Raw genomic sequence first — 15033 nt, 5'->3', positions numbered from 1 at the left:
AGTGGTGATACATCCCTTTAATTGCAGCACTTGGGAAGCAGAGGCAAGCAGAAGCAGATCTCTGAGTTCGAGGCCAGCCTGGTTCATAGATCAAGTTCCAGGACAGCCAGGGATGCACAGAAAAACCCTGTTTTGAAAAGAAAAAAGGAAGGAAGGAAGGAAGGAAAGAAGGAGGGAGGAAGGAAAGAGGAAGGAAGAAGGAAGGAAGAAGGAGGGAAGGAAGGAAAGAAGGAGGGAGGAAGGAAAGAGGAAGGAAGAAGGAAGGAAGAAGGAGGGAAGGAAGGAAAGAGAAAGGAAGGAAGGAAGGAAGGAAGGAAAGAAGGAAGAGAAAACGCCTCACCAGAGTGCCCAGCAGCTTAGGCTTTACTTGGTTGCTGATGTAGTCAAGTTGACAACCAAAATTAGCTATCACACCCTTCCTAGGTGATGTTGCCCAGTTTCATGGCTTGAAATACTTCTTCTCTTGGGCCTAGACTTAACATCTAATTTCTTAACATTGTCGTATGAGCTCTAAAAGATGCTTCAAACTTACTATGCCTAAAACAGAGCTCTTGATTTTGTATTCTATTTCATCCCCTTCTGCTTCCCCCCTCCCTGGTCTTTTGTATCTTAGTGAATAGAATCTCTGGCCTCCCCAGTACTGGTCTCATCATTCTTTGTTGTGGTATATTTTAAAAAGGTGCTCAACCTGGTTCTTGCAAGTTCCCTCTCTGCGTGGATCCCCGCGCTCTTGGCGTTTCCCTGTCAGCCACTTTCACACACTGTCCCCTTGGCCAGTTGTTACCAGGCCTGTTACCATCACATTCCAAGGACCATGCTAGTATCGTTCCACACCAGGCTAGCCCCAAGTGTTCTATAACCTAGCATGGTTTCCTGTCACAGACTCTGCTCACACTTTCAACTACCCAGTGAAGTCATGACTCAGCAAACTGGAAACCAACAACCAGATTTATGTGTTAAATGCTCAATGTACAATACATCCACACAATTAACTTACAACCAATTGATAAGGATATAAACCACCCACCTAGATAAGATATATTTTGTTCATCTTGACGTACAAAGCCACAGCCATACATCCATCCCTTAAGAGTCGTCATAACAACCTGTAAATGTGTAGAGAGAAATCTTAACATCCGCCTACATGTTCTCTTGGCTGCTCTCCCTCTTGCTCCAGTCTCCTCCCTCTCTAAAACTTTTCTCCCGCCCATCCTTCCTTCTTGTCCAATGACAGGCCTCGTTCTATCCTGTACCTGCCTTCACCTGCATAATGACATCAACCTACACTTCACCCTTTCTGTCTAATTAAAAAAGCTTTTCTCTCAAATATAAGCTGAGCACAACTATTATCATTTTGTAATTTAAAGGCATAAAATATATCTAACACCCAGTCCAACATTTTATCAGTTAAACAGAACATTTAGTTATCCATTCCAGCTTAAGAAAGGCTTAAAATCTATGTTATATCCTGGTTAGCTTGTTACCATTTGATAACTATCTAATTAAATATGCATTTTCAAAGTTAAACAGCCTGAGTAGGCTATGAGACTATAATCAGTCTTCAACCCTGTCAGAAATCTGAGAATAACCAAATATCTATAAGCATAGGAAGCCTAACACGGCTTCCAGAACTGAGAGGTTGTAGAGACAAATCTCCACAAGCACAGTCCCCTGTTAACAACATGTGAACGTTTAAGTCTTTAGCCTTCTAGTTCAGGATCAACTGACAGACTTTTGAAACATAGAAAACTTGAAGGGCTGATAATTCTGGCTCAGCAAAAATTATCCATCAACTATTTTGTATAATGTGTCCCTTTTAGGACAGTACTAGTCTGTAGATGAAATAGGCAGTTTTTGCCCAGTGGCTGCCTAGCCATAAATTATTACCTCACCTAGAGGTAGAGATGCTCAATTTCTTTGTTAAATCCACCAAAGGGGAACTGTAGGACTAGATATGTCTCAACAAAAGACAAATAATCTTAAATGCCATATTTTGTGGATTTCTGATGTTTTTTAAAAACATCTATCTATATAAGACCATCTGGACTGTTGTCTGTTAACTATTCTCAGTTATTTCCAATGAGAATATTTTTAAAACAATCTAATGGTGAACTAGGAGCCATGAATTTGCTATTTGGCCCCTAATTCCTGTTTAATCAACTCAGAAGTTTGTAATGGCATCAATAGAAGGACTGTGTCTAAACCTTGTACTTTTAAAAAAAAATTTTTTTTGGTTCTTTTTTTTCGGAGCTGGGGACCGAACCCAGGGCCTTGTGCTTCCTAGGTAAGCGCTCTACCACTGAGCTAAATCCCCAGCCCTACTTTTAAAATTTTTAACAAATAAATTCATTCCAAAGTAAAAATATGATTTAGTTTACTTACCAAATGAGATTGTGACTGTACAAATCAATCTAGCTAATTCCTCCCTGTTAAATTATGACCATTTCTAAATTCCTCACAAAACAACCTTAGAATAATCACCTTCAGCCCCCCGAAAGTCCAGGGAATTGGGGCGATGACTCTTCAGTAACTTTTTCAAGCTGCACGTAGGTGTTGAGATATCCTTGGGAGGGGATAGGGGTTAGGGAAAATGGAATGAATGTTGTAGTCTAATGTGTCATGATGGACCCAGCTGAAAGTCCTTGATTTCAGGAATCCAAACAGATACACATTCTGCAAAATATAATTCTCAAGTATTTCTTTGCCTACACTAGTTCTCTCTTACAGATCACACTTTATCCAAGAGCAGTCTCATCTGATCTTGTCTATACATCCCCAATCTCTGATGGTGTCTCATTTCTCTACTGATGTATCTCTGACATCTGGACAACTTCAAGTGGCTTTCTAAAGTGGCTTTTCAGCAGATACGATGCTTCTGCTGCTTCCTCCTCCCTCCTCCTCCTCCTCCTTCCTCTTCTTCTTTACATTCCATACAAAGAAACCAGAGTGGTCTTTTAACAATGCAAGTTAAATAGTTATCTATCTATCTATCTATCTATCTATCTATCTATCTATCTATCTATCTATCTATCTATCATCTGTCTACTATTTATCAATCATCTATCTATTTTTATGTGTGTGAGTGTTTGCTGACCATATTCATGTGCACCATGCACACAGTCTTGTAACTAAAAAGCTCAGAAGTGGGCACCAGATACCTTGAAAATGGAATATCAAATGGATGTGAGCTGCCAGGTGGGAGCCGAGACGTGACTGCAGGTCCTCTGATGAGCAGCCAATGCTCTTAAGCCTTATGCTTTTTCTCAAGCTCCAGAGGCAGAAATGTTCTTTTAAAATCAATTATTTGAATATAGCATTGTGTAAGGTGTATACCTTGGTGGTAAGGAAATGGGGTTTATTTCAGGTATAAAAAGATGCTCAACGTTTGAAAATTATACAGTGTTATATTTTTTTGATAAAATTCAACTTTCATTCCCGAAATAAGAATAGTCAGAAATGAATTAATTTGATAAAGAGAACCTATAAAATTATCTATAGACACAATTATATCAAATGGTGAAAGGTTAAAGGCTTTCCCTCTATGTCTTAGTTACTTTCCTTGTTGCTGTGATAAAATATCTGAGAGAAGTCACTACAGGAAAAGAAGAGTTTGCTTTGGTTCACAGCTCAAGAGCACAGTCTGTCAGGACCTCGAGAGGGCTGACCACATTGCATCTGCAGTCAGAAAACATGATGGCCAGTGCTCGTGCTCAGGGCTCTCTCTGGCTTCTTTGTAAGTGACATATTGAAGAAGAAGCATGTCAGCTGAGAAGCTGATTAGAAAGCCACTGGATGCTGTCCAGATGTTAGAGATATGTCAATAGAGAATGCAGATGCAACCCAAGTCCCACATCCCAGGCAATGGTAATGGTTCTTCTCTCCCCACTTGACCTAATCAATAAAATCCTCACAAGCATGCTCAGACATTAACTGTGGCATTTGAATAGGTTTGGCCGAGAGACTCATGTTTGAATATTCTTGGCCCCTAGGGAATGACACTATTAGGCTTTGTGGCTTTGTTGGAGTAGGTGTGACCTTGATGGAGGAAGTGTGTCACTGTGGGGGATGGGCTTTGAGGTCTTCTCTGTTCAAGCTGCACCCTGTGAAGCACACAATCGTTTCCTGCTGCCTGTGGATCAAGCTGTAGAACTCTGGACTCCTCCAACACTATGTCTGCCTGCATGCTGCCATGCTGCCCACCATGATGATAATGGACTCTGAAACTGTAAGCCAGCCACAATTACAAGAGTTGCTATGGTCATGGTATCTCCTCACAGCAATAAAAGCCTAACTAAGACTTAACCTAATCCAGATAAACCCTCACAAGTGTGTCCAGAGGCTTGTCTGATGGCTGATTCTAGATCCTGACAGGTTGACAATATTAATCATCACTTCACTGTTAGGGAAAAACAAGGGTGTTCCTTCCCACCACTCTCATTCAACATAGTTCTCAAAATTCTATGCTGCACAAGGTGAGAACAAAATTCAGTTGGCTCTCTCTGCTTTGCACTTGTGGATTAGATGCAAGCTATCAGCCCCTGTCAAGCCTGCTTCCGTGCTGCCATATTCCCTGCCACGATGTCATGGTCTCTAACCCTGTGGAGCTGTAAACCCTATGGTTAAGTGCTTTCTTTCTTTTATAAATTTCCTTTGTCTTGGTGTTTAGTCACAGCAATAGAAACATAACTAAGACTGATGTGTACAGAGTTTCCACGGAAGAGGAATTGCACGTGGCAAGTAAGCACATGAGAACATGGTAACCCCGTTATCTATTACTGTGGGCAAATTAAAACTATAAATGGATTATCACTGTATATCTAGCCAAATGACTAGAAGGAAAACTAGTGTTAACAGAAATGAGGGTGCAGAAACACTGGGTTGTCAACAGCCTATTGGTGGTAGAAATATAAAAGGGTAGAAAATAGTTTAGTAGTTTCTTTGAGTGTGTGCATGTTTGTATACACACAGGTGCACATGTGTGTGCATGTGTGGAGGCTAGTGGTCAACCCTGGGATTGCTCCTTAGATGCCATTCACCTTGTTTTTGAAACAAGGGCTCTTCCAATATCCCAAGTGCCAATTAGATAAAGTCAATGCCCAGAGACCCAGGGATAGCTGTCTCTGCTTCTTTCATGCTGGGATTGCAAGCCTGTACTATCGAGCCCTCAATCTGCTTCCCCCCAGTACTAGCAATTAAAAAAAAACAAAAACAAAACTAAAAGTGCACTCACTGTATAGTATAGTGCTTGAATTCTTTGACATTTACTCCAGAGGAGAAAAACTTATATTCATGTAAAAACCTATGTGCAAAGTTCTTATTATTCATAATAGCCGAGAACCAGATACAGCCTAGACTTTCCTCAGAGTAACAGAACAATGGTAATCCGTATCAAGGAATACCACTCAGCATTAAATGGAACAGAACATTGGATGGGCCCCAGGGAAATTCTGCTTAGTAAAGCAGCTGATTCAGAAGGGCACACGCCTTGCGACTCCATTTATACAATATCTTTGGAATGTTGTAATTACAGAGATGGGAACCAGATCGCTGGTTTCTTGAGATTGGGATTTGAGGGGAGGGAGCAGGACTGGTTACAGAGGGCGAACCCCATGGAGCCTTGTGGTGAGGGCATAGCTGGCATCTTGACTTTGGTGGTGGTTATACAAAGCTATGCATGTTATAAAATTATCAACAACTCCTTCTCTCTGTTACGCACGCGCACACGTGTAGATGGGATCCGTGAGGTCTGGCAAACTCTGTGGACTGCAGCCGTGTCAATCATAACATGGCTGTTACACTTCTATAATGACATGAGCTGCTAATGTGGGAGCAGAGTGAAGGATTTTAATACCTGGATATTTTTTTTTTGTATTTCCAGTGAATATAAACCATAACTTTAAGAAATGTCAATCAGGCTCTTTCTTTCCCAGTCCCAAGCGCTGTGCTGTGGGAGCTGCAGGTTGCCGTGCAGACATGGCCAAATCTAAGAACCACACCACACAACCAGTCCCTTAAATGACACAGAAATTGCACCAAGAAACCCCAGTCACAAAGATACGAATCTTTTAAGGGGGTTGACCCCACGTTTCTGAGGAACATGTGCTTTGCCAAGAAGCACAACAAGAAAGGCCTGAAGAAGATGCAGGCTGACAGTGTAAGGGCAGTGAGCGCACGAGCAGAGGCCACCAAGGCCCTTGTGAAGCCTCAGGCCATCAAGCCCAAGATGCCAAAGGGCCCCAGCTGCAAACTCAGCCTTCTGGCTTTCAGCGCTCACCCCGAAGCTTGGGAAGCAGATTTGAAGCTACATGGCCAAGGGTCAGAGGCTCTGCCAACCAAAGCCCAAGGTTCAAACCAAGGCAGAGGCCACTGCTCCAGCTAAGGCCCAGGCCAAAGCTCCAGCCCAGGCTCCCAAAGGTGCCCAGGCCCCTGTGAAGGCCCCATAGAAAGGGCTCCTGCCAGTGTGAAGACAGACGGACTGCTATGACACACCTACCTACACACTATCTGCAGATGACCAGCGTCCTATGCTGTTTTTACAAATAAGCTGGAGACAAGAAAAAAAAAAAAAGAAATGTCAATCGGACTTCATCCGGCTCTAATCTCTTATCTAAAATTACCTCGGGCTTTATATTACAATAAGAAGAAACCCCAAGTTTCTCACTTTGTGTCCCCAACTCTCACACAGCCTCTCCTCTTCATCTTGTTAGTTAGCTTCTGCCACATGCCCCTTACACACGGTTTTGTACTTATCACACACTTTCCCACTTTGGAGGTGTTTCTCTGATAGATTCTGCTAGAAAAGCTGTCTGTCTGTCTTATCACCATATCCTGTTATCATTCAGGCTCACAGCAATGTCTCCTCAGAGAAACTTCCCCTTAGTCCCATCCTAAAGCTTACTCCTCATTGTCCCCATCAGTCACCGCGCTTGCTTCCTGGCGCCTGTCCTATTTGCACATAGTTTTCCTTTGGTCTCACATCTTCTTTTCTCTATGAGGATGCAGACTGGGCCATCCTGCCTTTTTATTTCTTTAGTTTTGTTTTAAAGCAGGTGCTCTCTACATAGCCCTGGATGTCCTGGAACTCACTATGTAGACCAGGCTGGTCTAAAACTCACAGAGAGCCACCTGCCTCTGCCTCCTGTGTGCAAGGATTAAAGGTGAGCGTCATCATGCCCTCCTCCCTGCTTCTCACCACACTGTCTTGTTTGTCTCCAGTGCTTTAGACCATGCCTCGTGCTGGGACCCATGGAACATTTCCTGACTGCAAAGCAAGCCTTACTCCCTGACCTCTTTTGAGTCCAGGACAATTTCACACAAGTATTAAAGCGGCAAGAGCAGAAATGAGAGTGCCGCCATGCTCACTGGTAAGGGCCAGATTATAAGTGTATTTTTGTTAAAGGTCAGTGGCAAACCAGACAGTCTTAGCTACCAGCCAGCCCCATTCACCTCTCCTTCAATGCCTGGATCACCGGCACGCACTAATTATTCTGCAGCTTGTGGGGCTCCAGAAGAAAGGTACAGAAATAGGCCTGCAGATAAAGACACAGGTCTCCCTGGAGAACGGCTGTGGGATGGGAGGTAGAGTGGGGTGGGTGTAAACATGACTAGGAGCAGCCTGGAAAACATCCCCAGAAACAGACCTGGCAGCTGCCCAGGGGGGTGTTGGAGCAAGCTCGCACTTTCCCACACCTCCATCTGCTCATTCACCTGGTGCTATTTTATTATTTGGGGGAGGCGTGAGCACAATCCCATTTCCTGTGACTAAGCTCACTTCCCTACAGAACACGATACAGTATGAAGCAGTCTGTCAGCCTTAATGGGGTTTGTGTCTCTACCATAGCTGCCTTTTCTTAAAAAATAATAAAATTGCACCTTGCGGGTCTATGCATCAGCTACATTAAGGTGCTGTATTAGTCAGAAGTGGAATTTTAAAAATGCCAGGTTGTGAGTTACGAACCACTAACCCAAGTATTTCTCTTTAACAGAAAATAAAAGTTTCAAGAGTAAGCAGAGTGTTTGGAACAGTCTGGTCATAATTGTGAATAAGAAATTTTAAAAGAGGGAGCAACATCACAGGCTCAAAGGAACACATAGAGTATGGTTCAGACAGTCGATATATGTCAGAGACTGAGGTAATGTCAGAGACTGAGGGAGAGACCACACAGCTCAGTGAGTAGCCCCAAAAATAAGCTTTTCTTCTTCCTTGTTTAAATATTTAAAGTGTGTGTGTGTGTGTGTGTGTCTGTGTATGTGAGTGCATGTGTGTGTGAGTGTCAGCATGCCAGAGGCATTGAATCCCCCTAGAACTGCAGTTAGCAGGCAGTTGTGAGGCCCCTGATGGGGGTCCTGGAAACTGAACTTTGGCTTTCTGTTCTCCTAATTGCTAAGTTGTGTCTCCAGCCCTGAGAAAGGAACTTTCAAGAAAGATTAGGTACTATTTCCACTACCAGATTAGAATGATGACCCAATATTTGATATTTGAATCCTACTTTCCTTAATGATTCCCCATTTTCCCTTCTTCCCAGGCATTATTATACAACTACCTCCCCTCTCTGCTCTATCTATCTATCTATCTATCTATCTATCTATCTATCTATCTATCTATCTATCTATCTTTCCTTCTTTCTTTCTTTCTTTCTTTCTTTCTTTCTTTCTTTCTTTCTTTCTAACTATCTACCTATCTATCCACCTATCTACCTACTATCTATCTATTTCCTTTTTGCTGTTGTTGTTTTGTTTTTTGGTCTCTGGTTTGGTCCACAAGGCAAAGTTAAGCTTGCCTTTATGTGAGGTAGGGCAGGGCATAATGATATGAGAGATTGTTGTCTATAAAACCAGAGATACCGTTTGTTTGCCTTCACATAAATTATCGCCTTTATTCATTTGTCATAAAGATGTAATGTTAGAGTCTAGCTGCTCTTCAGGCTACAATACCTGCAGTAGCCCCTCTCCTCCCACAGACACAGACAGGCCCCTGACTGAGACACTGTCTGAGTCCCTAGCTTCCAGGTGCTAGGATTTCTCACATGCAGAAGGAAGTTGCTATCACAGAGTGTTTGTGGCCACCGATCCTGCTCTTCATTCCTCTTCTTGCCTCGCCTTGGAAGCACCTAGTCATAGGTTTGTGCTGTGAAACCCCTCCAACCTCAGGGGTATCAGAAGAGACCCCTATCTGTGCCACATGGGCCCTGGTTTCCTCTCCTCAGAGTTCCTGCCATGCTGTCTGTCTCAGATACTGAGACTTGAACTCTCCTCAGAGTCCCATCTAGTTGTTGTCTGTCTGTCCATCGTATTAACAACTCTTTAATAAACTTCAAATCCCCAACAATCCATCGTAGTGTTCTTTTGAATAGTTATCCAAGACCCTTTATTGATTTATTGATTGATTGTGGTGTGTGTGGGGGGGGGGTTGGGAGAGAGAGCTGGTTCTTTCTTCCTTCAGTGGGGGTCCTTGGGATTGAACTCAGGTTGTTTAGGTTTGGCCGCAGGCGCCTTTATTGGCTGAGCCATCTCACTAGTTCCTGTTCTGACATTGCTTTAGGATTGAAGAGGGGGATGAGTATTGTGGTTTGTGAGTGAAAAAAGAAATAAAGAGGAAAAGAAAGGACATGATTGCTCATTGGTATGGTAGATTGTATTGTATTATTATTATATTATATTATATTATATTATATTATATTATATATGTGGGAGAGTGTAGCCAGAGGCAGACACAGCTAGGAGAGTTCAGTGTGGTCATGACCTTGAACCATGCAGGGAGAGGGGTGCAGGAAGAGAGAGAGGAGAGCCAAGTACAGTAGCCAGGAGGTCAAAGGTGCAAAAGGAGCAAACGGAGAGAGGATAGGTGGGTAACCACAATGTCTGGCTCTATAGGGAAGAGCCAGCCTCTGCGGGAAGGGCAGCCCAGCCCCTTGGCTGGGAAGTTCAGGGTGGAGGGTGGGGTGTGCCAGTCACTACCAGTAAAGGGTAGGGACTGAGGGATGCTGGGAGAACCCTGAGGCCAGGACTGCTTTGATATGTTAAATAGGCACCCCAGCTGCTTGCCCCCAGGTTTGAAACCTCTTTCTTTTACTCCTTGGTTTGCTATAGTAGAAGAGAGTGCCAGGACAGCATGGAAGGCAGAGAGCAGGGACATAAAGGCAAGAGCTGGAAACTATGGCTGGCGTCCTCAGCACACAAGGGACTGTTTTCAAGGTCAAATCCAGGTGTGCCACCTCATCTGTCATCCCACGACCTGTGGGAGGTTGAAGCAAGAGAATTACCTGGGCTACACAGTAGATTCTGAGTTACCCTTGGAACCTGCCTCAAAACAAAACAAAGGGAAAAGGGCTAACAAACAATAAAAATAAAAAGAGAAAACTGAAAAGCAAAACAACGGACACTTCAGAACAGTTAAAGGGGGCTGGAGAGATGGCTCAGTGGTTAAGAACACTGACTGCGGGGGTTGGGGATAGCTCTCAGTGGTAGAGTGCTTGCCTAGCAAACGCAAGACCCTGGGTTCGGTCCCCAGCTCCGGAAAAAAAAAAAGAAAAAAAAAAAAAACAAAAACAAAAACACTGACTGCTCTTCCAGAGGTCCTGAGTTCAATTCCCAGCAACCACATGGGGGCTCACAACCATCTGTGATGAAATCCAATGTATTACTCTTCTGGTGTGTGTCTGAACACAGACTCATATAAATAAAAAGAAACAAATCTCTAAAACAGTTAAAGGACAGAAAATATGAGTTGTTGGATCCCCACACAACCTTCTAATGTTTATTGTTGTTAGACTCACAGAACCATTTCAACTTTTGACTGTCCCATTCCTTGTTCCCTGAGTGAAAAGAGGGTGGGAGTGAGGGAGTTGGTGCATCAGACAGGGTCCTGCATCCCTTAGATTGAGCCTAAGAAGCAAAGTTGTGGCGGCATCCAAGGACAAGGTGCTACCATTTAGAGGTCTTGACTAGACTTTTTGGCAGTTAAAGCACGAAAAAGCACACCAGGCAGTGGCAGAGGAAACCTCAGGCACAGCAAACAAAACCAGCAGGTGAAGTAAGGCTTTTATTAGGGATGAGGAAATACACACACAGCAAGGCACACAGAGAAAAAGACCCTCTGAAAAGCAGAGAGGGTACTGTGGAAGCCGAAGCCAGTTTTCTTCTTGAGGGATGGGGGTTTTAAGGGTCTTTGAGGGTGTCTTCCTCCCCTAGTTTAGGGTTGGTCAGTTGAACACAGACAGGGATCCTGATAGGACTGGCCCATAGGCAGGAGAGCTCTACTGCTGGAGAAAAAGGCCTTTATTTTAAGCTACCAACTTTTGTGTTTTGTCTAGAAGGTGAGGAAGATGCTGTCCACCTTGGAATTTCACTATCTTTGTTACCTACTCCTAACCCCTCTCCCTATCAGGAAATCTCCCTCAAGGTCACAGGGAGTATTCTCCCCCACTTGCCGGTCCATGGGTACAGAGGTCACCCAGCAGGGACTAAGGACCCAGAATGAATTCCAAGAGGACGCTGCTCCATGGCCTGTTAGTGCCTTCCCTTAGGAAAGGGAGCCCAAGATATTTCCCCTAATAGTTAGTGCCTTGGAATCCTGAGCAAGACACGGGGGTGAGGGGGTGGAGAGGATAGCAAAAGACAGGACTCTTGGCACTGAACATTTGTGAACTTGATGTTCCAGTGAGAGGGAATTTTCATTCAGGAGGAGAAGGTAAAGCGCTGGGATAAAACACCATGACCAAAAAGCAAGTTGGGAAGGAAAGGGTTTATTTGGCTTACACTTCGATATAGTAGCCATTACTGAAGAAAGTCAGGACAGCAACTCAAGCTTGGCAGGAACCTGGAGGCAAGAGATGATGCAGAGGCCATGGAAGGAGGAGGATGCCTACTTTACTGACTTGCTCAGCTTGCTTTCTTCTAGAACCCAGGACCACCAAGTCCAAGGATGGTACCACCTACAATGGTTCCAGCAGTCACTAATTGGGAAAGTGCCCCACAGCCAGCTCTTATGGAGGCTGTCTCAGCTAGTTGTATGTCAACTTGACATAAGCTATATAACACAAGTCATCTGAAAGGAGAGAACATCAATTGAGAAAAGGCCTAAGACCCAGATATAAGGCATTTTCTTAATGATCAGGGGAAGGCCTATCTCATTGTGGGTAGTGCCATTTCTGCACTGGTGGGTCTGGGTTTTGTGAAAGCAGGCTGAGCGAGCCATGGTAGGTGAGCCACTAAGGAGTGCCTCCTCATGGCCTCTGCACCAGCTTCTGCCTCCAGGTTCCTGCCCGACCCTCTTCAATGACAGACTATGAAGTGGAAGTGGAAGCCAAATGAACCCTTTCCTCCCCAACTTGCTTTTTTGGCATGGTGTTTCATCGCAGCAATGGTAATCCTAAGACAGAGACAGTTTCTGCATGAGGTTCCCTCTTTTCAGATGACCGTAGCTTGGGTCAAGATGATATAAAACTAGCCAGCACAATCATTCAGGCCTAGACTATTTGAGGAATGAATGCAGAAAAGACGACATACATTATTTACTGGTCTCTAGAGGCAGTAGGCAGCCCAACTCTTAGGCAACTGCCAAGTCTGGCACAGTTTCCAGCCCATTCCTGCCTGAATGCTGCTCCATTGATTAAGGAGTTTTGCTCCCTTCTAGGGCTAAGGTTGTCTTAGGTGAAAGGTCTTCATTGTTGGAGGAGTTATGTTGGCCAAGGAGCTGACATCACTCGACCAGTCCTTTACACCCAGAATAAGACTTTATCACAGAACTGTCTTCGGCTGAGCCTTGGCCAGGACCTGCCATACACATGTATTATACTCCAAGCTTTGCAGAAGTCATCCTGAGAGAGAGGTGTGGCTTATCTCACCCCACGGATGACTTCATGGGTAAGTGGAGAAGTGAGTAGGTTTGATGGAAGGTGAAAAGTACATATGTATTCTGGTGATCTCTTTTGAAAGCCCTCTCCCTAAATTAATTTTGCTACTTTTAACCTATTGATTCATTCTATAAATATTAAGTGTACCATATTGTAGAAGTTTGCTCTAGTTCTTCCTCTTAGCTCCTAGAAATAAGATTCAGACTCAAAATATATTTAAAAATACCTTGATCATAAAGCTAGGCTCTTCTCTAACTAGCTCATAATGTAACTCATTTATTCTAATCTACATTCTGTCACATGGCTGCTTGTCTGTGACCAAGCACCATACATCTATGCTTGTTACATCTACCCTAGCGAATCTCCTGTGCCCATAATATCCCAGAATCCTTTCTGCTTACAGGATAGTCCGCCTCCTATTTCTTTTTTAAAAAAGAATTATTTATTTATTTATATGAATACACTGTAACTGTCCTCAGACACACAAGAAGAGGGCATCAGAGCCCATTACAGATGGCTGTGAGCCACCATGTGGTTGCTGAGAATTGAACTCAGGACCTCTGGAAGAGCAGTCAGTGCTCTTAACCACTGAGCCATCTCTCCAGCCTCCACCTCCTATTTCTTGTCTAAGTTATAGGCCATCAAATTTACTGTCAGGTGCCACATCCATACAGGCACAAGATATTTTCTCTATATCATACGGCTCAGCTCCATACTGTGGTTAGGCTCTACATTTGGCCCAACCCATATAGAGATGGGTAAAATATTGTCTGTACCCTTTAGAAACGTCTGAAGAACAGGGCAGCTGTGGGACATATCCCATTCACTACTGGTAGTCCTCAACAGATGCAGTCCAAGGGCTGTCGATCAGGGGGCAGAGTACTAACATGGCCTCTGGCAGTGTAAGATAGCTAGATGGTCCCACAGCTTCTATTGCTTGGGCTAAATCATCAAACACCTGTTTAAAAACATTAATCTGTCCTGGGCAGTGGGAACTGTTGACTTTGTACCTGTAACCATAATTGTTCAGACTGTATAACAATTTTCAGATTCATTTTTTAGAAAATATTCAACCACTTCCTTCCTGTGTGTGCCTTTTAAGCATTTAAGAATGCTCAAAGCTTGTATAGTCCAAAACATTTTCTCTGGACCCACCTCCTCCTGCAATCCCCTTCCCCCCTTTCTCAGAGCAGCAAAACTTTTCAAAGGAATTGTTACCTTCCAACCATTCCTACCTCTCAGCTCCCTGCACCTTTCCTGATGCGCCCCCACCAGCATTAACACTAACACCCTACCCTGGGTTGCTTGAGCAACTGGCAACCTTTCAGTCCTCAGCTTGCTCGATTCTTAGCAGCATGCCTTGGAGACCATCACAACCAGCTCGGCTGAACACTTGCTGCCCTTGGCCCTCGTGTGCCTACTTCTTCTTTCTTCCCCTTTCTGTGGCTACTCTTTCTTGCTTGGAGAATGACCCTCCTCTTAAGACTTCTGAATGTGATTCTTAAATGTCTTTTTCCCTAAGTCGCTTCCTCTTGTCCCTCAGTATTCTGCTTAGACATGAATTCACAGCCACATGGGCCCCAGTGATCACCTGAACTCCAGTGTTCACAACAATACCTTTAGACCAATTCTCCTTTTTTTGAGTCTCAGATTCATATATATTAAAATCCCCATTGAAATGTGTAAGAGACACCCCCAAATTCAAGTTATTTAAATTAAAGTCTATGGAGTTCTATCTCAAAATTGGTCTTTTGTGGTGGAAAAAAGTCTATATAAAAGTATAAGTTCATTCTTTTTCCCTTTTTCTTTCCTTTGTTTAAAAAGAATTTATTTATTTTTGTTTATTATGAGTATTTTGTCTGTGTGTAAGTATGCATTTGCATGCCTAATGCCCATGGAGATCAGAAGAGTTCTGGGTTCTGAATACAGCAGTAAAGTACTCTTAACTGCTGAGCCTTCTCTCCAAAACTTCACTCTTATTACCTTCTCTTCAGTTTCCCCAGACTTAATTCAGTTTATTATCTATAAGTATCTCATAGCGTGTCTCTAATTCTCTGAATCTACCCCTTTCTTCTAAATTTAAACTATCATCATCTTCCCTTGTACTCTCACATGGCCTGCTAACTAACTGATTTGCATATGGTTACACTTGCTGGTATATTCTCCATGGGGCCATCCA

This window comes from Rattus norvegicus, chromosome 5 (assembly GCF_021556685.1).
Source record: "Rattus norvegicus strain SHRSP/BbbUtx chromosome 5, alternate assembly SHRSP_T2T, whole genome shotgun sequence".
NCBI classification, from domain to species: Eukaryota; Metazoa; Chordata; class Mammalia; order Rodentia; family Muridae; genus Rattus; species Rattus norvegicus.
This window is presented reverse-complemented; position numbering follows the sequence as displayed.